General features: G+C 31.4%; 1 protein-coding gene across 4 annotated transcripts in view; it reads left to right on the top strand.

Moving 5' to 3' along the window:
• Positions 1-6,313: 6,313 nt before the first annotated feature.
• The window catches only part of LOC129965616 (muscleblind-like protein 1), a 156,721-nt gene continuing 140,274 nt past the window's right edge, over positions 6,314-22,760 (top strand). For all 4 annotated transcript variants that reach the window (XM_056079664.1, XM_056079665.1, XM_056079667.1 and 1 more), the window contains exon 1: positions 6,314-6,459. The gene's annotated coding sequence lies outside the window, so the exon portion shown is untranslated. The remainder of the gene's footprint in view (positions 6,460-22,760) is intronic.

Here is a 22,760-nt window from a genome sequence, read left to right on the forward strand (position 1 = left end):
AAGCCATTTTCCCCATTGCCGCGTAACGTGCTCATGCAGCTTAAATTTTATTTTTAATTTGTGCGAAATAAATTGTTAAAAAATATAATGAAATTATTTTTTAAAAATTCATTAAAAATAAAAATTTAATTTATAGGTTAAAACATTGAAATTATATCATCATTATCAATCAATCATATCATTTAAAAGATTATTTTTTAAACTTCATTATGATATAAAAATCAATTTTCAGAAGTTATAGCACGGTCTGACCTGTAAAGCGCAAACACACACACACAAACACACCCATTCAGCTTTATTATAAGTATAGATACAGATAGATAAATGAAAAAGGGTCAAGTTACAATACATTTACAATGCACAATACATTTTCCGAAATGTATCGTGGTGCAGTGAAGCATTAAGTTACAACTGCAAAAATTAAAATGCTTGAAGCACCGTTTCCTCAGATTTTTGATAAGAAATAAACGATTTCGAATCTTTGGCATGATAATAAATTCGATTCGGTCATTTTGACTGCATTAATCATCGTATTCCGCGGGTGAAGATTTATACGCCACGCAATTTACAAAATAAATGTCTGCTTATCTTGCAATAGCTTTTAATAGTATTAATTTCTTTTCCTTTCCTATTTTTTTTCCAATGAATGTATCACGCAGTTTGCAGACAAAAATGCTTTCAACGTTTTAGTACATTAGTAAAGAGGGGCTTTAAAAAATAATTATTTAATTTTCCATGCACTCATACTGATAGCAGACGTCTAACTTTTCCTATTCATACTACGTTTCGTATCAATTCTACATGATTATGAAACTAAAATTAATGAATACATTCTTCTGATTAGTCCTCTGACTGGAATATCAAGCATTCGATTGCTAAAACATATGCGAATTAGCGGGGTATTGAAAGGATGTCTATTTTTAGAGACATTTAAATGAAAGCAGAATTAAGGATGAGTTGAAACTGTGGATTCTTTTTTTAAGACATCTGATGGTTTTGAAAACACTGATTTCCGATCACTTTAGTGAAAAAAACTTTAATTACTTCTTTTTGAAGATCACACTTTTATCTTCCGCAAAACCTAGTACCATTTTTTCCTAAGTATATAATAATAAAAACTTACAACGATTAATAACCTACTTTGCCTGAAGTAAATAAAACTGGAAGTCATTTTTTACAACTGTCATATTTTATTATTTTCTGCAATTTTACATATAATGCAGTAAAGGACTATTATAGTGTGAATTTTGAGGAAATATTAGAGTATATTTGACATATATAGCAAAGATTTAGAGCTCTTCTTCAAAAACTGAAAAAAATGTGCCAAAGGCCTAAGTAAATGTACAAAAGCAATAATGACATAACTCTGCTGCGAAAAATTGCAAAACTGCTACGGAATTATAATTTGTAACAACAATGGCAGCTTAAAGATATGCAAAAAGTTGTTACTGCAGTACTTCTTCACTGTTACGTTCTTAACGTCCAAAATGTTGGTGCAAATATCAACAAGAAAGCGTTTTAAGGACAAGGTGGTAGGACCCAAATAAGGCATAATAGACCCAATAAAGCCTTTTCTCAAGGAATTATTCAATCAACAATTACTGCGTAAGTGTCTGTATAAAAAAACGCAAAATATAAATGATTATTTTAATAACAACTTATGTAATTCCTTTACTGTATTTTGTAAAAATCATTGCAGCCAGGACCATTTATACCTGTACTTTATTTAATTAAAATTATAAAGCTATATTAATGGTTTAAAAAGTTTAAAGTTGAGAATTAAAAATTAAATGTTTTAGAAGATTGATATTGATCGAAAATGAACTAATTAATGGTTCCGAAAGAGATTCTTTGCTAAAAGCAAAAACTCAATGAAAGAAAAAACTTTTTCTCCAACAAAATAAAAAAAAAAGAAAAAAAAGATTGGTCGTTAAGAGAAACTTTTCAGTAAAGTGGAAATTTTAGGCTGCAATTTTCTCATAAATTTGTTTTTCATAAAAATCCCTTATCATTAACAAATAACTCAAAATGTAATAAAAATAATTACCTGAAAGTTAAAATATAGGTTTTAAATAATATGGGCAAAGAAACCAGGCAAACATTTTGCAGTTAGTGAAATATTTTTTTTTATTTATAAGCATTTATATCAAAATTCATTTGTAAAATAATAGAAAAATGCCTATTTATACACATTCTCTCCCCTAATTTACTTGCATTTTAAAAGTTTTCTTAGATTTTGGGTCATTTCATGGATTTTTATCCCCTGTAACTAGTTTGCAAAAAAAAAAAAAAAAAAAAAAATGTTTGCGGTATTACAAGTTGGCGCAGACTGTTAACCGTATTAGCCACATTTCGTTAAAATGTACAAGAAATTCCTCAGTTTTTAAATTTTGTCATCATTTTCGTGTTTATGATTGATAATGCCTCTAAAAATAATAAAACATCATTAAAAAAAAATCTAGTTTTTCTAAAATTTTGTTCCGAGTGTAGCTTGACACCTTAAATAAGAAATCATTGTACACATTATTTTATGTATTTAAATACGTGCTGGAATTATTTTTTCGCTTTTAGTAATCAATCATGAATGCTCCCAAAGCAATTGCAAAAAGGAATTCAGTTCTGAATTTCGACTTGAAAGAAAATAATGCAAATCGCTGCGAATTAGTTTTCCCCTCAAGAAAAGAACTGCAGCAAAAAGACTTGCTAAAAATTTAAGGCTTTAATATGCTTTCATTCCCGTTATAGTTATGAAATTGCATATGGATATATATATGTGATTAGAATTAGTTAGATTTTAGCATTTTAAAAACTAGTTTTTCTAACAATTTAAATTCAAACACTCCATTTCAAACCACCGAGTGCAGCCATCTTTTGGTTATTCTCATGCACCTGAGGGCAAAATTCTTTTCACTCTAACATCGATTTGTAGAATCAAATAAAAAGCACAAGTCATACCGATCCACTCTTTTTCTGGAGAATTCCTGTCCGGGCATGCAAAAGAGTAGAATTCATTCATATAGCCTCTTTTTGTTTTAATGTCGGTAGTGTAACACGTTACTCAGGTTTCTTGTCATGGTTGCCTAATATTTCGAATAAAAACTCCTGCTCGGATATGCAGAATACTAGAACTCGTTCTTGTGGCCTCTTTTTGATTGCCATGGCTCAGAAATTCGATTTCGATTAATATTCACTTTTTAGACTATATGAGACTGAAAAAAACGTTTTTGCGATCGATTCTCGATCTGTATGTGCACATCAAAAACGCAGCCAACTAGACGGATGAGATCTAGTTCAATGACTTTACTTAGTAAATGCAGATTTCTATTAAATTTGGAACGGCATTCAATCAAAGGGAAATGAGGGCATCTGATTATCAATGAGTATGTGAAAACGAAAATCCAGAAATAATAATCAATAGACAGAGCTTGCTAGATCAAATGTTGCATATGGTTTTATCATCGTAAACGGGGATGTGCATAAAATTTAAAAAAAGTACATCATTGTAGTAGCTGCTTGTCCGTCTGTTCACGCGCATGAGAAGACGATAATTAAAAAAGGGAACTCCAAATTAGAGTTCAGTCAGGAATAAGAAATATGGTGTGTGATCATGACATCGTGTTTTTAGATCTATATCATTTCGATTCTGTTAGTTTGAGGAAGGAACTTCACTAAAGAATTCTAAACATGTCATAATATACAAGTTTACGAGAAAGTTGAGAGGACCCCCCCCCCGTTCTTTCAGTGTTTGATAGCAAGCATTTATATTCATCTGGCACGGAACTTTCTGCGATAGCCATGCATTTTTGTTAGGTTTTTTAAATTATAATTTATTTAAAAGACGAATCTATTTTTACTGAATATTTCATCTTAACCAGTAGGAGTAGTCAACTCAAAACTTTCTCGCATTCTTTCTAATAAAGATGCCATCTTAGAGAACGCCTTGTGTGACATTGGCGTAAAATAGTTAGGAAATATTAAGCAGTGACGTGAATTTAGCACTTTTAGTGAATCTATCGTGTGATCCTTTTTATTAAGCTTTCTGCTTATTAATCTCTGGCATGCAGCTGATAGTATCTGAAAATCGAATTTGTGTTTTAGAAGTGTATATTCTAATGAATTGAAAGCAAAAATTGACACAGATCTACAACTGGAGTCACAACATCTGTACCCAATTCGATATATTTAAGTCACTGCTTTTTCAGTGATTGCGTTTACATGTGACTGGAAGTAAAGACCGACAGACTTTCAATCTTCCGAATAGAATGATATCAACCAGAGGTTTATGAACAGTGCCGACTTTAAAGTCACTAAAATTGCCCTCCCCTCTTCTCTTCTGGTTTACAAACTGCCATAGAAAGATGAAATCTAACTAAATCTATTTTTTTACGTTAAACGCTTATTTTCTCCCTCAAAGGTTTCTTTAAAAAATAAAATTAGTGAAGAAATAATAATAAGACCTCTTCTGATAGAACGTTGCTTTCCATAAAAAGTGAAATATTTGAAACCAAAAAAATATGGTAATAACATTGTTGCCATGAAAGTAAGGAAAATAAATTTATATTAATTTTTCTTTTCATGTATCATCTCTCTGTTACAAGGTAACTGTTACTATTTTGATAAGAATAAATGTTACGTATGTTGCATTAAAATACTTTATTGGTTTATTCATATATATATTTTTTGTTACTAGCGGAGACAATCCATAGTTTTGTCAGGTACCTCAACATCTAAAGGATGCAAAGTTAAACGAAATGCAATTTTAATAGTACGTCTTTTCCCAAATATTATGGTTTTCATAAAAAAATTATACTTATTTCCATTACATCTATTATTATTATTTTACGATTAACCTTTTTATATTTTCGATTATGATGATCACAGTGTTGAAAATCACTGTCGATAATCACATAATTCGATATTCATTTATTTTTTTCTTCATAGGTTTGCTCAAAAACAAATAAGAAAATGGCATCAAGAAATTAATTACATGTTTATTTCGGAATTTTTGAGGAATTTTTTCAAACAATGTCGCAATTGAATTCCTCCTTTTTAAAAATGCTTTTAAAATTGAAAACCGATTTGTCTGAATAATTATCGAATCTCCCCTCTAAAAAAATCCCTTATATTAGTATATCGAGATACATTTTCAACGATGGATTGTGGCATATGTCTTCCTCCTTTGCAGTAATGTAACTAGAGCGGCAATACTGACAAAACGCCAGGAGCCCCATCAACTTAAGGGTCCCTATGTGCAATTCCATAGGCATTAATATTTTAAGGTTAAAAAATAAATAAATCCTGTGATCGTTGAATTTGAAATAAATAAATAAAAAATATTTATGCCGGAATGAAAAATAGAAATAAAATAATTAACTGTGATATCGTCTTTATAATGAATAAAAAAAGTAATTTCTATTATAAGATCCTTCGTAATATTATTATAAAGAATATTAAATATCCCAAGAAATAAAATACATCTAATCAGTGATATTGATGAGTTTATCTTTACAACCAGGGCTCGATTATGCCCTCTAAGAACCCCTGGGGAAAGTAAATATCACTTTCCTTTTCTCCAGCTTCAAAATAAGATATTTTCTATTAATTCTAAATGAATCTCTGCACAAGCAATTTTAAGTAGCAAACTGAAATAAAAAAAAAATTAGTTGCGGGTTCACTTTAAAAGAGTTGGCTACAATGTATCGAATATGCATATAAAAAAAAAAATTCAGAATTTAAATTAAAAATAATTTTTAACAAAATGGAAAAAAATTACATTTTAATTACTATTACATATTATTAATATTATTTAATTACAATTTAAATACTATTTAATTATATCATCAGATTTTTTTTTAAAAAAATTATGAAACAAACTATTATCAGAGAATTAAAAAATACATAAAACTTAAATAACTTTAATTAATTAGAAGTGTAGTTAGAATAGTGACATGAGCAATAGTTGTTTTTTTAAAAAAAATGATGCTTGATTTTAATATGAGTAAAGTCCAGTGAACACCTGTTGTAAATTATACGAAAGCAAAAAATTAAGTAGCATTGCAAATACCAAATAATAACCTTAACAATTGTTTAATTGATAGCCATGTAAGGACCAATCCTGAAACATTCAATAGTTCTCTCAAGCTAGTTACGGTACTGGACCTCTGATTTCTGTACTTTCAGAAAAGATTGGAATTATTTTTAATCGACCCCGCTGCGTACCGGGTCGCCTTGGCGACGCTTTCCTCTTTATTGCCGGCAACCCTACATCATCTGACGTCACGGGAGGGTTGGCGCCACTACTTGTGGAATCTGAGCACCCACACCTCGCAACAAAACACACAACCGTAAGATGGCGGTGGCAATACGCATAGAAGACGCTCGTCGGAAGACTTAAAACAGCGGCAGTGTTCCATTCCGTCTGAACCCACCCCTCCGCTCTTCAAACAACTCCACAACCTGGTAAGTGTGATCACCCCTCTTTGCTGATTCTTTATCGCACCCTTTTTTTTCATGTTTCTCGGGGTCCATACGGACCTGTGCCTACTTAGGGAAGGAAGGGTTCCAACGCATGTGGAATGGGTGTGGTTTGATTTGAAACGGATACAGGCACGAGGTTCCATAGAATTACGCGTTAGGTTAGTGCGTTGCCGTTCTTCGGTGAAATTCTGATTCGATTCCATCGACGCAGTTGTTTATGGACAGATGTTGAGTGACATTCGGTTTAGTGAGTTGATAAGGGCAGAAAAGCATTTATCGGTTCGTACGAGATAAGCTTCCTTCTCTTGGAAATGGGTGCCGTTATTTAGAATAGGGTTGTCATCGGACTGCAGCCTGTTTCGGAAATTTATCCGCACAAAAAAAAGAAAAAAAAAAAAAAAAGAAAATTGATGATAAAGCTGACCTGTGTATTAGGTCTGCAATCATTGGCCGTTTTTCTTCTTTTTTAATTTCTTTAATTATTATTAAATTATTTCAGGATTTTTTTTCTTCTCCAGTGGCATTGAGCACCAGCTGTCGCAGTTAGCGACATTTTGTTAGAAGGATCTGTCAAAATTAGTTGCGAAATTTATTTAGTAGTTTTAGGTCTAGAAAGTTTTTTAGAAATTCGGGAATGAACAAACTCTTTTATATAAATTTTCCGTTTTCTGTCTGAAAATTTGATTTGTTAAACAAATTTCATTCAACATGCTATATCGAAATTTTCTTGATTTATTTATTGCTGAAAATATTCAGTCGGTTATTTCAAGCAGGGGAATGATTATCATTTAAATTAGACATAATTAAAAAAATGCTTAAATGTTAACTTGGGAAAATATGAAATCATTTTATCATTAAATAATTTTATAAATATTTCACTTGCTGGAAATGTAGGCATTTATTTTTCAATATGTTTAATTTTCATTCTCTTTAGGTTTTATTGTACCTATCCTCCATTTTAGCTTCCAGTTTTTTTTTTTTTTTTTTTTTTTTGTTTTTTTTTACAGAGCTAAAATGTAATAAATTTAAGTTGTCGATATTTTTTTGTATAATTTTAAATATTTTTTTACGTGCAGTAAACCAATTTTATTAAAAAACTATTACATATTTTATTGTTTTGTATCAAAAGAGTGCCGTAAGAGAAATGTTATTTAAGCAGTTGTAATAATGAAAATGGTGCAACTAATTTCATGAAATATGAGTCAGATTTCGGTAAATAATATCTCATGAAATGTAAAAAAATTGCGCCCTTATTTCCAATAATAACTTCATATCATATAGCGTTTCTTCTTCTTTTTTTGATCAGGCACAATGTGTCAGCAATCTGATTTCCTGATAGGCAGTGTTGCGTCTATTTTAACTGCAGTTTTTATGACCAGTTTTTAACAGTTGTGTATTATCTGCTATGTAATATGTTTAAAAGTTGTGTATTATCTGCCAAATGATGGAAAAATCATTCAATACATGAAATAGGACAAGTCGGTGAGTTCGTGTTAATAAATTGGCCTTGCATGTTACTTCTTGGATATTATTTGATACTCACTTAAAGAATTTTTGTCTTCGAAATTTCTATTATAAATTAATCTAAAATACTAATGTCTTTCCTTAGTAACAGCAGAACGTAATGGCGCGCAAGAACCATTTTTATACCACTTTAAAATTTAGAAAATTAGTTTTTCATGGATATTGAAAGCTTCTTTAATTCCTTGCAGAATTTTTTCTCAACTGATATTTCAAAATGATTTTGAGAGTATTTTACAACAGCATTTTTCATTGGTTTTAGTCATTGCTTTTATTCACACATGAGTGAGAGGATACTTATTTTATGTGTGCATGTATAGTTATTAAATATAAGATAATTTTTTAGAAAATTAAATTAGGTCAAGTTAAGTTAAATCCATTGCATTACTTCAAAATAGAGTTTAAAATTCCTTAAAATTTTTAAAAATGTTCTATTAGTTTACATTAGAATAAATGGGATATCATCTTTAGTTCACATGTTGCCCATGTGTATTGGAGATGGTTCGTGCTATCAAAGTTTAAGCCGATATTAAAGATTAAAAAAAATGCAAAACTAACGGAAGAATTGTGATTAGAGCCATAAAGATGTCCATCAAAAAACATATTTTCCATGGTAAATAACATTCTTCAATTTTGTGATATAAAATTGCGACATTTGTATGCATTGATTGATTATCGTTTGAGAATCTGGTTAAGAATATACTTTCCCGATAAAATTTTATTTTAAAATGCTGCGATTTTAGTGATATTTTTCTGTTTTCGTATTTTTCTTATTTATCTTAAATGAAATAAATATGACATAAAGGTTGAAATTGTTATTCTGTAAGATTTATATAGCTTTAATCAAATGGATCTGATGTTTTTCCGTTTTAGTTGGTGTTTTAAAAATTCAAACTTTGCAAAAATTCATTGTAATAGTTTACTTAGTGATTGCATAAAATAAAATGATTCAAATTTATTTAAAGGGAAAAAAGAAAGAAAGGGGGGAAAAAAGAAATGTCTTGGAAATTTAACGGGGAAAAAATCGGATAGTTAAAGGAGTTCAATTCCAATCCGCTTAAATTGATTATAATACTTAAAGAATATGGATCGTTGATGAAACTATTCTTTTAAACTTATTGCATAGATTTCCTTTTATTTTATGAAATCTTTTAAGAATCAAAAATTTATTTTAGTGAAAATATGATCAATTGGCATCGTTTAATCTTACATACAACGCATATAAATTTAAAAAGTTTTCTTTTAAACTGAGAGAAAATCTTATTATTATAACAAAAGTTATTTACATTGTAATCAATAAAACGTATGATAATATCAGTCGATTCGGTTCTCAAATCATTATAGTAATATTTTAAGCAAAGTCTACATTAAAATGAATATAATATTTGATATGATAACGCTTAATGACTGCAAGAATACTTTATATTGTTTTACAATTTTTAAAGTTAAGTGTTTTAATTTAAACACAATAACACTAAATTTGTAACTGCTTTGTAATTTTCAAAATTATTTTGATATGAACATCTTTATACACACATATCTCATAATTATTAAATATATTCTTAATTATTAAGTTTACTACTAGTAGAACGTATTATGAATTCATATGATTTGGTGTGAAGGAAGCGGGGCAGCAACATTTTTTCTTCGGAAGGTGGAGATATGCGAAACTAAGTAACTAGTAAAGAAGTGCAGCATTTTTTCTTCTGGCTAAATGTGTGCACATTTTTAGTTACGGTTTTGATTTGTCACTTTATTACTCCAGCCCTTGATGATTCCGTTAAAATCGAATTTAATAAACGCATTGCAATGGGTACAAGCCATAAAGCTTCCATTTGAGGTTCAATCGTTTCATCCATCAACTTCTTGTGGGTCATTCAAAAAATTCGAATTGATGTAGGATTCTGTGGATATTCTTTGCACATTACATGAATGCGGTCCTTTTCCGAGTTTTAAAAATTGTTTCATTTTCACTGTATTTTAATTTAAACATAAATATATTTTTTTATATTTATTTAATTCTGAATTCCGTAAATTTTTGTTTTTCCACGTTTCTCATGTCTAATAACTGCAACTTAAAATTTCTAAGGTTTTGCTGTATCGGGTGAAAATCACGAATCTCATAGAAGTGTCGAGTTGACTCCTTATTGTTTTCAGGGGGAGGAGGCGAGAGAGAAAATAGAACCCGAATACATAGAAAATCTTGAAACATTGGCATCTTTGTGCTTGGTGTCATCAATAATAATTCTTGGTCATGGTTTTTCAATATCCTTTCAAAACCGGTGTTAAAAAGAAAGATTCGACTTCATTACCCCCCTCCCCCCTCTTTCTTATTAGAAACAAATAAGCCTTGCTTGACTGACAAACCTAACCACTACTCTGTTCTCTCAGTAAACATAGCATACAGACTTTCAGAGCATCAATTTAATTGTTTCTTTGAATTAATATTTAATAAACATTTTTTTCAGTTTATTCTAAATTTGGTTTAATTCCTTGATTAAAAATTTCTAGCATTTAATAATATTAATCGTATGGCTTAATTCCTATTAATCTCATAAATTAAATGAACATCCCACGATCTGCAAGTAATGTAATAAACCCTAGAGTCACAGAAGTATTCTATTAATGTTTATAAATCCATATAAATTTTGTACAGTTGTGCACGAATGTTAGAGATAAATAGCACATTCATTATCATTGAAGACAAATCAGACAAAATACATAATAATGCAAACTAACAACTAAAAAAATGACGAATTAATCTCTTATCTCTACTAATAATAAAGTTGAATGTGTGTATGAAGTGGAAACGCGCGCCTTGGTGCGATTCCTTTTAAAAAATTTTGAATTTTGGCGTTTTCCAACTATAACTTTCGAAGATATTATTGCACAAAAATGAATTTTACACTGTTTCAAAACTTAAAATTGTCTTTTTAATGGTCTCAATTTATTAGTCGTTCAAATTTTTTCTAAATTTTGACAATTTTTTTGTAAAAATTTTTTGAGGGATTTCCATCAGTAAATTACATTATTGCTTTGAATTCAAATCGTTTTCATTGTTTTATGAAATATTTAATCGTATGTTTATCTTCCATTGTTGGAAGATTCTATGTAGTTCTCAAGATGCATAAAAAACTGAAGTTTCAATATCCAGAAGTGTAATAAACAGACGAACCTGACATTTTTAATAGCATTATAATGTTATGGGACTCATCTCTATTCGAAAGGTGCACTATATTCTGCACTATAAACACAAGTAAGATAATTAAAATAACACGGTTTAAACGGTTGACAATTTGGCAGAATTATAAATGTGAAGTTATATTTTAACAGTTTACCTAAATTAAGAATCACATTTTTCCTGGTGAACCAGCTTATCGCCAAAGGCGACTGGTTACTTATTACGGGGATTATAATATATTGCGTTACATTTTCTTTCCACAACGTATATCCTTAAAATTTTGAGTATGAATAAAAACATTTTCAATTTTTGAATTCAAATAGAAAAAAAAAAAATTAGAAAATGCGAGAAAAAGCAAAAATTGTGTTAATTTTTTAAAAAGAAAAGGGATTTGTTAAACATTTAACGATAAGTGCAAAACAAAATTCAGAATTTTCTTTGTTAAACATTTAACGATAAATGCAAAACAAAATTCAGAATTTTCTAAGTGTTTTAATAAATAATTAAACCCCTTTCTATTTTTAATATAAAATAATTAACATTTTCATAAAGGGATTATACTATGCTATAGACTAATAGACGTCAATTTATTAGACCAGTAAGAACGAAAAATCGTTTTAGGTTTAAATCCGGCTTCCAGATCAAGCCCAGTCAGGATATATTTAGTTCTCTTATACTATTTCTGAAGAGAAGAAAATTGATAGGACTTCTGTTATTTTGGTAGGGGAGATAGCGAAATCATATTGATCAAGATATACTAAGGAATCGATCCATTTTCGAACTTTTTGTAATATGTGATAAAGTTACAGAATATAATGGAAAACAGCATTTAACTTGAGCAATTTTTTTTCATTTAAGTCAGTTGTCAATGCAATAGATACTATTCAATTCATAATATGAAAACAATTTAAAATTAACTCTGTGGTTAATTAACTAATTAATTTATTTTGAAGAGGCTTTGCGAGATTAGGGGAAATTTTGATTAATTTTAAATTTTGTAAACATCAAAAGTAAAAGTTAAATTTACAATTAAGAAAAGAAAAAAGTAGGAATTTCTTTTTCTCGCTTTTTATTTTCTTATGAACCGAAGTACAGAGAAAGTATTGTTATCATCAAAAAAAAAAAAAAAAAAAAAAAAAAATTCGAACTTGTGATTTTGATGAATCCCACGTTTTAGACCAAGTTCGAAAAATACATTTTTGACATTATGTCTTGACAAAAATAATTCAAGAACGCTTTGAGCTAAATTGATGAAATTTGGTATATGATCTTAACACTTAATTGTTAGATTTCTAGCAAATTGTGAGCGACTGGTTTTCACTGGTTGAAACACCAGTGAAAAGAAATGGATTTGATAGAGCTGGAATCAAACTTGGAGGCAGAAGACAACAACAATAGTAAATAAATGAATATTAAAGATTTTTTTTTTCGATGTACCGCATTTTTAAAACGGACTAAAGCCCTATTCAGATTAAAATTCACAGTTACAAATTTTCAGGATTTTTCGTCCTTTTTCAAAGCGCAATATATTAATTTTCTCTGTATTTAATCAATAAATATATTTTGTGCTTTTTACTCTTTTGTGTGTAAATTTTGCAATCGATTTTAAACTAAGTCCCCGATGAACTAACGACTTGGCAAAGCGCTGTCGATAATGAAAGTTTATAATCGATAATTTGTAATAAACAAAAAAAAACGAGTTCATATTGCATTGTTACCCAGTTCTGAGCTCAGTTTCAAATTTCAAGTCAGACTCATCGCGAAGTTGGCTTATAATCAATTATAAAATTTGTATCGAACAGATCACAAAACGAGTAATAAAAATATGTTAAAAATGGAAGAATTTATGTATTATTTCCTTTTTGCAAACAAGCAATGAATCGGTTTGCATTTATGTTAGCCAAACAATTCCATGAAATCGGCGGTACTTTGTTATGCTTTCTTGAGACTGCGAGATTTTTTTTCTTTTTCCTAAATTTTCAATTTAAAATTCGACAATATAATACGAACTGCCATGTAAAAATATGCATTTAATTCTAATCGATATGCGTTTTCGAGTAATACTATGCTGTGCACCAGTGCATTATTTGGAGAGCAATCGGTTAATTTACAACGTAAGAAAAGGGACTTTTTATTTCAAGGTATTCGGCTGATCATGTGGTATTGTTTGGTATAAATGATAATTATATAAAATTTAAATTTTAAATTAAGTCTTAAAGAAAATAAACGTGCCAGATCAACAGGGACAATTTCGACTCTGTTCTAGATTCAAAAATTGCCTCGGATTTGTTCTGATAAGAAATTAAATGCCCCTGATTTTACACGCTTACATGAGTAAAATGTCCGCCGGGAAAGAACGAGTAACCAGATTTCATTTGCTGAAAAATCTGGTGAGAATCGCTGGCAGTAAGAAACGCAATGAATATGCAGCTACTATTTATTTGAAGGACCTCTTGCGTCACAGGTCAGAGCTGGCACTTGTTGATTTGTGCGCTATGTGAACCCTGAATCACCCGGCTGAAGAGAGAAGTTAATATTCGTGTGACGTAATAGGAAGTTGGATAACAGCTATTCTATTGTTGCAGCCGAATTTGCGACTGAAATATGATTCCTTCCAAGGTTTTTTCGTCATCAGACGGACGATTCCCCCCCCCTCTCCCCGTTTTAGGAGATGTGTCCGAAGTGCGTTTCTTTTTTAGATAGAAATTCTGCGCAAGAGGAAGTGCATTCGGAACAGAAATTCTACAGCATCTTTACCAGTGAGCTGATTAGAAAGGCAGTGCAGTGGTGTGAATTTACTTTCCAACATAAGTCCAGTCGAATTGTCCTGAAAAATATCAAAATGAGGGAGGGGGGAATACAGAAACAGCTTTTTTTGTTGGATTAAGCCGTTGAGTTTGGAACAGACCTCTGAGTTTGTACCCGGACATGGATGCTGATATACCGGTTTTTCACGTTTACCTTTCTGAGAGGAAAAGTTAAAAAGTTAAAAAATTAAAAATATGAAATGAGCTTTTGAATGTTACGTTAGCTTAATTAGGCTTTTAGGTTATCGGTTTGCAATTTTTACTGTTATTATTTTTTATGTGAAACGTGTTTAATAAGGTTTCTAAAATTTCACTTAAACTTTTTAAAGAAGCGAAATATTTTTTTCAGAAATATGTGCCTTTAAGTTAATACGTTATTATAATGTTCGACAGTTTGTTTTGTATGTCTTTTTTAATAACTCCCATCTTTAAATTTCTTCCCAGATTAATAAATTTTTCTTTAAATGCGAAAAATAGCCGTTTTAATTTTTTAGTTATCTGGGAACGTAACTCGATGTAAGCTTAAAAGCCGGTTTTTTTTGCGAACTTGTTTTAAAGGCCAACTTAAACTAATAAAATTACTGTTAAGCATTCTAAATCGGAGCACCATTCGGCCGGCTGCCGTTAGGAATTGGACTTTTAATATATAAGTTCTTTCTATAATTACAGAAATTTAATGCGCTAAAACTATTTGACATAGGCATATATGTTTTTTTTTTTTTTTTGCAAATTGTAACTACTTCAAACGAATTTGTAACGAAGCCGGTTAGTTACCTTAACAGATTTCAGCTGTGTTCTCTTTGTAATTAAACGTTTGTGAAGGATACAGTCTAGTTCTCCCTGTGTATTTCCCAGCATTTGTCTTCACTGTTTCAGCATTGCAAACTGTTTGGGACAGATGTCCATAAAAACGTCTTAATTGTCTTTGAAAAGGAATGGTCAATTCCGTTTTATTGAACCACAAACACTTGATGCTTCACCCCGTTCCCCAACGATTCTGTTTCGAATTCTTGTTCACTGTTTATAAAATAGCTGTATTATCCATTCTACTGTTAAAAAAAAACTACTTCGGACTCGGAGCCAGCCATCCCATGATAAAACTATTACATTCTCATTTCCAATAGTTAATCAGGGACAGACTTTGCACTTTGTATAAAGAGTAGCTACTTTACTAAATGTATCAAATTCCTTCAGTGGATCCCAACATTTGGGAAAAAGTAAGCTGATGGATGTGCCAGATGCGTTACAGATGCGGAGGTGGACTTGGGCGATAAAAAAAAAACCAGATGCTGTACGCGAGCGAATTCTGTGGTTGCTCCAGATATTCCGAAAACTGGTTGTTGGAAGATTAATTCCTCAGACACGACATATTTCCTATGAAGCGCGCGGATTTCAGCTTTTTCGGAATCGAAATAAATCATTCTTGAGACCGACTTATTTTCTTTCAGTTAATAATCTTACAATATTTTTATTATCTCTAGCTTTCTTTGTATACATTTATTCATTTTATACTTCAATTAATAATAATTATTTTAGTTTTCTCTGTTTATGTTTGGCACAATGAATTATTTTATGGAAGTTCAGTATTTTTTGGTCTGAGCTTATGCGATGTCTGATTCCTCTGGACAAAATTCTGATCAGACGAATGTCCAGCTCGCGTTCAGACGAGAGAGACTATGTACCTAAATTCTAAATATTTTTCGGATATATCACTAATACTCTTTTTTTACAGAAATCTATCTAGATAATTATAGCTGAGCTCAAAGATATGTAAAATGGATATTCTACAGTTAAATTTATAGGGTTGAGAATTTTGATGCCGTCAGATAACGAATTGTCCCAGTTATATATGGGTTCCAGACATTATTGGAGCTTCCTATAGGGGCGTGTTATCTACAACAAAAGCATGCATATGGGATTTAGAATGTTGGAAGGACGTGGATTTGGATATGGTGCTCAAATAGAGTGTGTTATTTTCTATGAAGATCATTTTTTAAAGTTAAATTGAAATTATACTTAAAAAAATTTAATTAGAAGCATATAATTGTAAATGAAGTGGTACATTTTTCACAATTTTATTCGATTCTGAGACCAAAAGCTTGGATCCCGATTAGGGATTGCAATACCGGTATACCGGGATACCGAATACCGGTATTTTGAGACATTTGAACAATTTTGTAATACCGGTATTCACAAGTTTAAATACCGGTTTTTCGGTATTTACTAGAAATTTTTAAAACTGCCTCCCCTATATATATGTTCAGGGATCGCCAACATAGCAAAATAGTATACGTTTTTGTTTTATGTCTCCCTAACGGACGAAATTAACTAGCTAATTAATGGCTTAATTAATCGCTTAAGTCTAACTTAGCGAAACATGGATTATCCCTGAAAAAAGATATTGTATCCATAATGACTGAAGGAGCAACAGCTATGAAAAAAGTTGGAAAGTTGATTGGTGCAAATCAGCAATTGTGCTATGCTCATGGAATTCAATTAAGAGTAATAGATGTATTATACCAAAAAAATAAAGAACAGAAGAATCCAAATACTGTGGATACAGAAACTTCGGATTCCAACTTTGAAGAGAGTAAGAGTGTGAGTGATATTGACAATGAAGATAAGACAATGTAATTGTTGAAGAAGACATTGGTGATGAGGATGAAATATTAACCCATCAAGAATTGCTTCCTATAATTTATAAAGTTCGAAAAGATATTTAAACGTTCTTCTATAAAAAATGACATATTACTAAAATATATACTAACTGAAAATAAAACAGAATATATGTTAATATTAGATTCTAAAACACTTTGGAACAGTTTATTCCTAATGATGGAACGATTTTTGAAACTGAGAAATCCAATCCAACCAATAATCGATTTAAACCTGTAAATTAATGTTTCAGATAGTAAATGCGACTTAATCAGAACTGCATCAGCTCTACTTCCAATAAAACTTACTATTGAGGCATTATGTCGGAGAGATTCTAATTTATTAACAGCTAATGCAACAATACATTTCATGTTGCAGTCACTGAAAGAACAGCGCACATCACTATCTGAAGAATTATATATTACATTGAAAAACCGCACAGAAGAAAGGCATACCGAAATAGAAAATGTCTTATGGTATTTATATAATTATAATGATTTTAAAAATGAAAATGGAAAAGAAGAAAAGAAAATAACCAATTCAAATCTGATTAAATTTATAGTAAATTTTCTTAAAATTTTTACCCACAAACCTATCCACATTCAGAAGAATGCGGTTCAGTTATCGAAGATTATGATGACACTAATGTCGATAGTGAAAAGGGGTTGTCTCTTGAACAAAAATTAGAAGTAGCGGTAAATAAAAAAATTTCAACGAACCAAAATACAATACTGAAATCATCTATATCCAAAACCCTCCGACGAGAAATTGATTTATTTGAAGATGAGGGATTAAGAGGTAAATACTTGGAAAAAGTATATCGCGCATTGCTAACAGTATCACCAACTAGCGTAGATGCCGAAAGAGCGTTTTCGACAGCTGGTCATTTTTGCACAAGATTACTTTTCAGGCTTAATGATAGTACAATTGATGCATTATGTTTTTTAAGATCACATTTCAAAAATTTGTAATAGTACCACAGACTGAATAGTGATATTCACACTTTTTTTGTGATTTAAATAAACAAGATGTTCTTTTACTTTTTTTTTGTGATTCTTTATATACTGTTATAATTTATAAGTTATAAATTTTTTGTGATATTTAATAAAACTGGCAAATAAAACAAAAAAACACCTGTGTTTTCTTTTTTTTCCTAAAATTTCTAATACCGGTATTAAAACCGGTATCCCGGTATTAAGATCCAAAAAATACCGAATACCGGTATTGAAATTTTGTTCCGGTATTGCAATCCCTAATCCCGATTGATATGAGCCATTCTTTATTTATTGTTTGTCGATTATTATCCTTTTTTTGACTTCCTTTCCCCACACATATCTGCACTTTTACTTTTTTCTTTTTCGCCAAATTATTATTAGATCGTGAGATTTTGACGAATCTCCGAGTCCGTAAAACAATAAAGAAGAATCGTTCGTAATTTTTTCTGCCTATGAACAAACAGGATTTATATAAATTTTGGATGAAATTTATCTTGATTTCCTGCGTGCGTTGGCACATGTTTTTATCACCAGAATGTGTCAAAAACATGTCTTGGTCGGGCTGCCAAATGAGAATCAAATAGCTTACTCGATACTCTCCTCTGTGTGCAGAAGTGACGAGACTCAAATGCTTTCACAGAGTGCTCCGTGCTGCGAAAACATTTGAGAGGACATTCCCACATTTTTTTATTCTTTTTTTTAAAATCATTTTTCATTCCTAAGAGCACCTGTAAATTCTGCTGTGAATCCGCCCCTGCTCTCAGTGGCAGCAACAGCATCGTCACCGGCAGTTAAGGAAGATGAAGGGTCTTCCTGACACGTCTGTTACAAACGATTACGTCTCAATGGCACGTCCAATTAGAAAAAGATTTTCATTTCTGTTGTTGTGGTGGAAAAAAAAAGGCGAGTGGGTACAACATACGTTATGGGAGAGGCGATTCATCACACAGAGAACAATTGGCGCGCGGTGGCAAAAGTCTCTGAATCACTCACTCCGGATCCTCGAGTATGTGCTGGCCGCAGATCAAGAACGTGTCACTGGCGGGCAAGAAAACCCATCTTGTCTTCGCCTGTTAGTGTACGAGGCATTAGCGGATTTCTTTTTTGCATTGTGTACTTTCTTTTGTTCCCACGGCCATGTGCGTGGCGAAACAAAACGATCCCGTCTGGGAGTAACGGAACGCACAGAAAACGGCAGACGATTTTTTGAATTTTCACAAAAATGAAACTTTGTTAAAAGGTCAGTGCCATGCTTTGATCGTGAAGCGCTATACGGAATTAAAATAAGTCTTCCGATGATTTCGCATTATAATACCAGAGGCCACAGATTAATGGAAATTAACACCAGAGGCCACAGATTAATGGAAATTCATTAAAAAAATGCATGCATTCATACATGCATTCATTAAAAAGAACAAAAACAAATGATTCTAATATATTTAAAAATCAAAATTGAATTTACTTAATTGGCAATGCAAATTGGTGTTGCTCCTTTAGTAATTCCGCTCCGTTTACTAAAACACATTACTCATTCGTTCATAACGACTGGACTTTATGAATGATTGATTCTTATATATTTTCGTTTTCGTCTATTTCGATTGATAATCGGAATTCCTCGAATTAAACTCATTTTTTCATTACCTAAAAGAAAAAAAAGAAAAAAAAAACATTGTCACAGTCCTTTGCCGAAGTAAGCTTGTAAACAGTCTTAAAGTGCGAACGTTATATATTTATAGACATTAGTCTTTGGATTTACTTTTAAAACAGACAACTTAAATTCATTATTAATATTTCTTGGTTTATTTTTTGTATATGTGAAAACGCAGTAAATCAATTTTACCAAATTTCGTATTCGCCTAATGATAATTTCCTTCCTGATTTGCCTTTAAAATAACAAGAACCTGCGGTGGCCTGTTGGTAAGGTCTCGGTTTCCGAACCTAAAGGCTTCACGTTCGAAACCCGTTTCCTCTGCAGAACCATCGTGTAAGCGGGGCTGGTGCACGCTAAATCCATCGGGGTGAATGACCTCCTGCCGGTGTGGTGTGGAAGTTTAGAGAGAGTACGGGTGTCAGCTCATATGTCGTCCGCGTCATCTGACCACCGTTCAAAATTGCGAGGTCCGTTCCAAAATAGTGTGCCATAGTGTTGCTTTAAAACAGGACGTTAATATAACTAAACAAAACTTTAAATTAATAAGCATCAGTGCCCCAATATAACCCCAATCCTCAGAGGTATTAGTAGCCGTTGAGGGAAGCGAGTGTTCATCCTGACCTTAATTTTCCCCCGGAAAATTCTTTTTATTGTTCTTGAATAATATATAGAACGATAATTCTTCTCTATATAACAAGAATCGCATAATTTTATGTTATATAGAGATATGAATGGAAACATCTCATTCCACATACGTGACTCCACGCCCGTTCTCCTGGGCGGGCAAAGCATATCGCATGTACGTAGGTAGTCGTATCTAGAAAGCAGCAACCCTCAACAAATCACTGATTCAGTGTGGGGCACGTTTTTTTCTCTACGTGTTGGGAGCTTGTCGAAAGAAAAATAATACACTGTATATTAATACAAAATTTTAATAGTGTTCATTATTTGTCTCTATAATCTCATAGTGATGAAAGCGCGAAAACTAACTATATATATGTAATGATATCTCTTAATTTAAGTTTTAGTCCATTTCCTTTATATTAGCTTAAATTAGTCCATGTTACTTCATGTTCTCTTGTTTCCTGACCCGAATTTTATTTAATTATATTTAGTACGCGCTCTTAAAAATTGCTGACTCTTTGGTCCTCAGGCCCCGAGCAAAAGGAGAAAATCCTTAACGCCTACAACATTCTTTTAAAGATGCCTAAAATTCCCTTTCCTAAGTCTACACGAATCAAAGAAATCCCTGTCAGAATTTCACAGTAAAACTACTAAAGGGACATATTTCTCTCTACTTTGCTGTTGTAGCTCTATGTAAACAGACGTCTTTTTATCATCGCTTGTCCCTTTTACTAATTATGATTGCCGTGTAGATTTAAATTAAGTTCTAAAAGTTTCTTCTTTCCGGCCGCTTATCATTTTCTTCCATGCTCTTCTTCCTTAAATCAGTGCTATATGGGTTATATGCTGACTACGATACTGGAATAGCCTATTTTATCGAAATTTAGAAATGAAATTAAACAAAAGATTCGTTTTCTATTCGTTTCATATTTTTATTTCAGAAACTGTTCTAGATAATATTTCTGTTTAAAAAAGTGATAATCTTTTAGATATTTCATGGGACAGATATCTCATGGAAGAGTGATGATTTCTGCACATTTTGTTTCAAAAGAAGAGAAAAAGATGAGCAATTTTTAAGAAAATGATTCAGTTTTGCATGGCTTTCAATACCTCATATGTTAGCGAAATTGAATTTTCAACCATACTATTCATTCAAAATAATTTCAAGACACAATTCCGACTTGATTCCGACTTGCATTTAAAAAAAAAGGGAAATAAAATCCAACACTAACAATGAAACAAGCTGTTTCATTAAATTTATCTTCATTAATAATAAATACATCTTAATATTAAATATATAATTGAATGATTATAAAATACTTTATAATTTGATTATAAACACTAAGAGTGCATTGATTCTTAATTGAAAAATGTTTTTGCGATTATTATATATTTCATTTATTTAATTAAAAAAAATCTGAAAATTTTATTATTATAGAATGAGCGGGCTTCTGAACTAAAGTGTCGAAATAGGCACTTCGCGTCTTGAACCGACGCTTGAATTCAGAATTAATTACATCGGCATAAGGAATTTTTTTATTGCTGTTAAATAGATTTAAAAAAAAGAGGTTGAACTTTTTTTTCTCACAGGATTATTTCTAATTGGCAGCAGCTTTCGGCGGGCTATTTTTATCTCTTTTTCTTTCGATAAAGGTTTCCAAAGCTGAGCGAGTAACTATAAACAATCTTTTTCTTTTTCTTCTTTTTTCTAAATTTTATTGGCCAAATCCGTAAACAGTTTAAATAAGTTCTGGGAAGATCCTCTACCGTTTATTTTATAATGGCGTCCACTTTATCGGCCGTAGCTCAGTTGATTAGAGAGAAGCTCACGACAAGAGAAGCTGGGGCGGGGGTCCGCCCACGCATACCCTTCACTATTTCTGGATCGGATGGTGACGTGTGCGGGTATTCTTATCCGTCCTCCTCCTCAGCTCGCTTTCCTTATCGATATCTTTTGCTGTTAAACAGGCCACCGGATTACAGGTGTTGAGAGGTACTTCTGATCGTTGCCGAGAGCCTCGAAAAGCATTTAGTGAAAGGGGCCAGTTTTTCTGAATTTTGTCCCAGAATTCGAAATTCTGTCAAGAATAAGTCTTAAAAAACCTCATCAAGAGTTTCTCTCTATGACTTTATCTCTATGTGCAGAACGGCAGATGATTACTATGATCAAAATCTAACACAGCCCCACAATTCTGACTATAAAGCCACTTTTCCAAAAATTTATCTATCTAGTTTTCAGATTTTTTTTTATTTTTCATGCACGAAATATACTTAAAGAAAGTATTGCGATTGTCAACAAAAAAATTAGAAATTGAATCTTGATGAATCTCCTCGCTTCTGACCTCCTCGAGTATGAAAAATGCATTTTTGGAATTATATCTTATCTGTCTTTGAACTCGATAACTCAGAAACGTTTAAGGTTAAAAGATTGATATTGGGATAGGGTCTTTACATTAAATTTGTAGATTAAAGGCAAATTTCGTAAGAAATCTATTCTGAGGAAGTCTGTCAGTCCAATTATCCAAATATAAATTAACACGATAAATATAAAACGAAGAGAGAGAGAGATGGATAAAAATTGTTACTCAAATTTAACATCTCAAGTGTAGGTATCTGTTGAAGTTGGAATCGTGTCCATCAAGAGGCTGGTGGTCTGTACTTTTGCAAACACGTAAACACATTGACTTAAATATATGAAATTTGGTAAGTGATTTTGTGACTACAATTGTAGTTCTGTGTTGAATTTCGGTTTCAGTCGTTCTTGAAAAATGTGTTCTGGTTGTTGTATATGACATGTTCTGGTTAATGTAAATGAAACAATTTTTGGCTATTAATCGCCAAAGATTTCG

The sequence above is a fragment of the Argiope bruennichi genome, chromosome 4, assembly GCF_947563725.1.
Source record: "Argiope bruennichi chromosome 4, qqArgBrue1.1, whole genome shotgun sequence".
Taxonomy (NCBI): domain Eukaryota; kingdom Metazoa; phylum Arthropoda; class Arachnida; order Araneae; family Araneidae; genus Argiope; species Argiope bruennichi.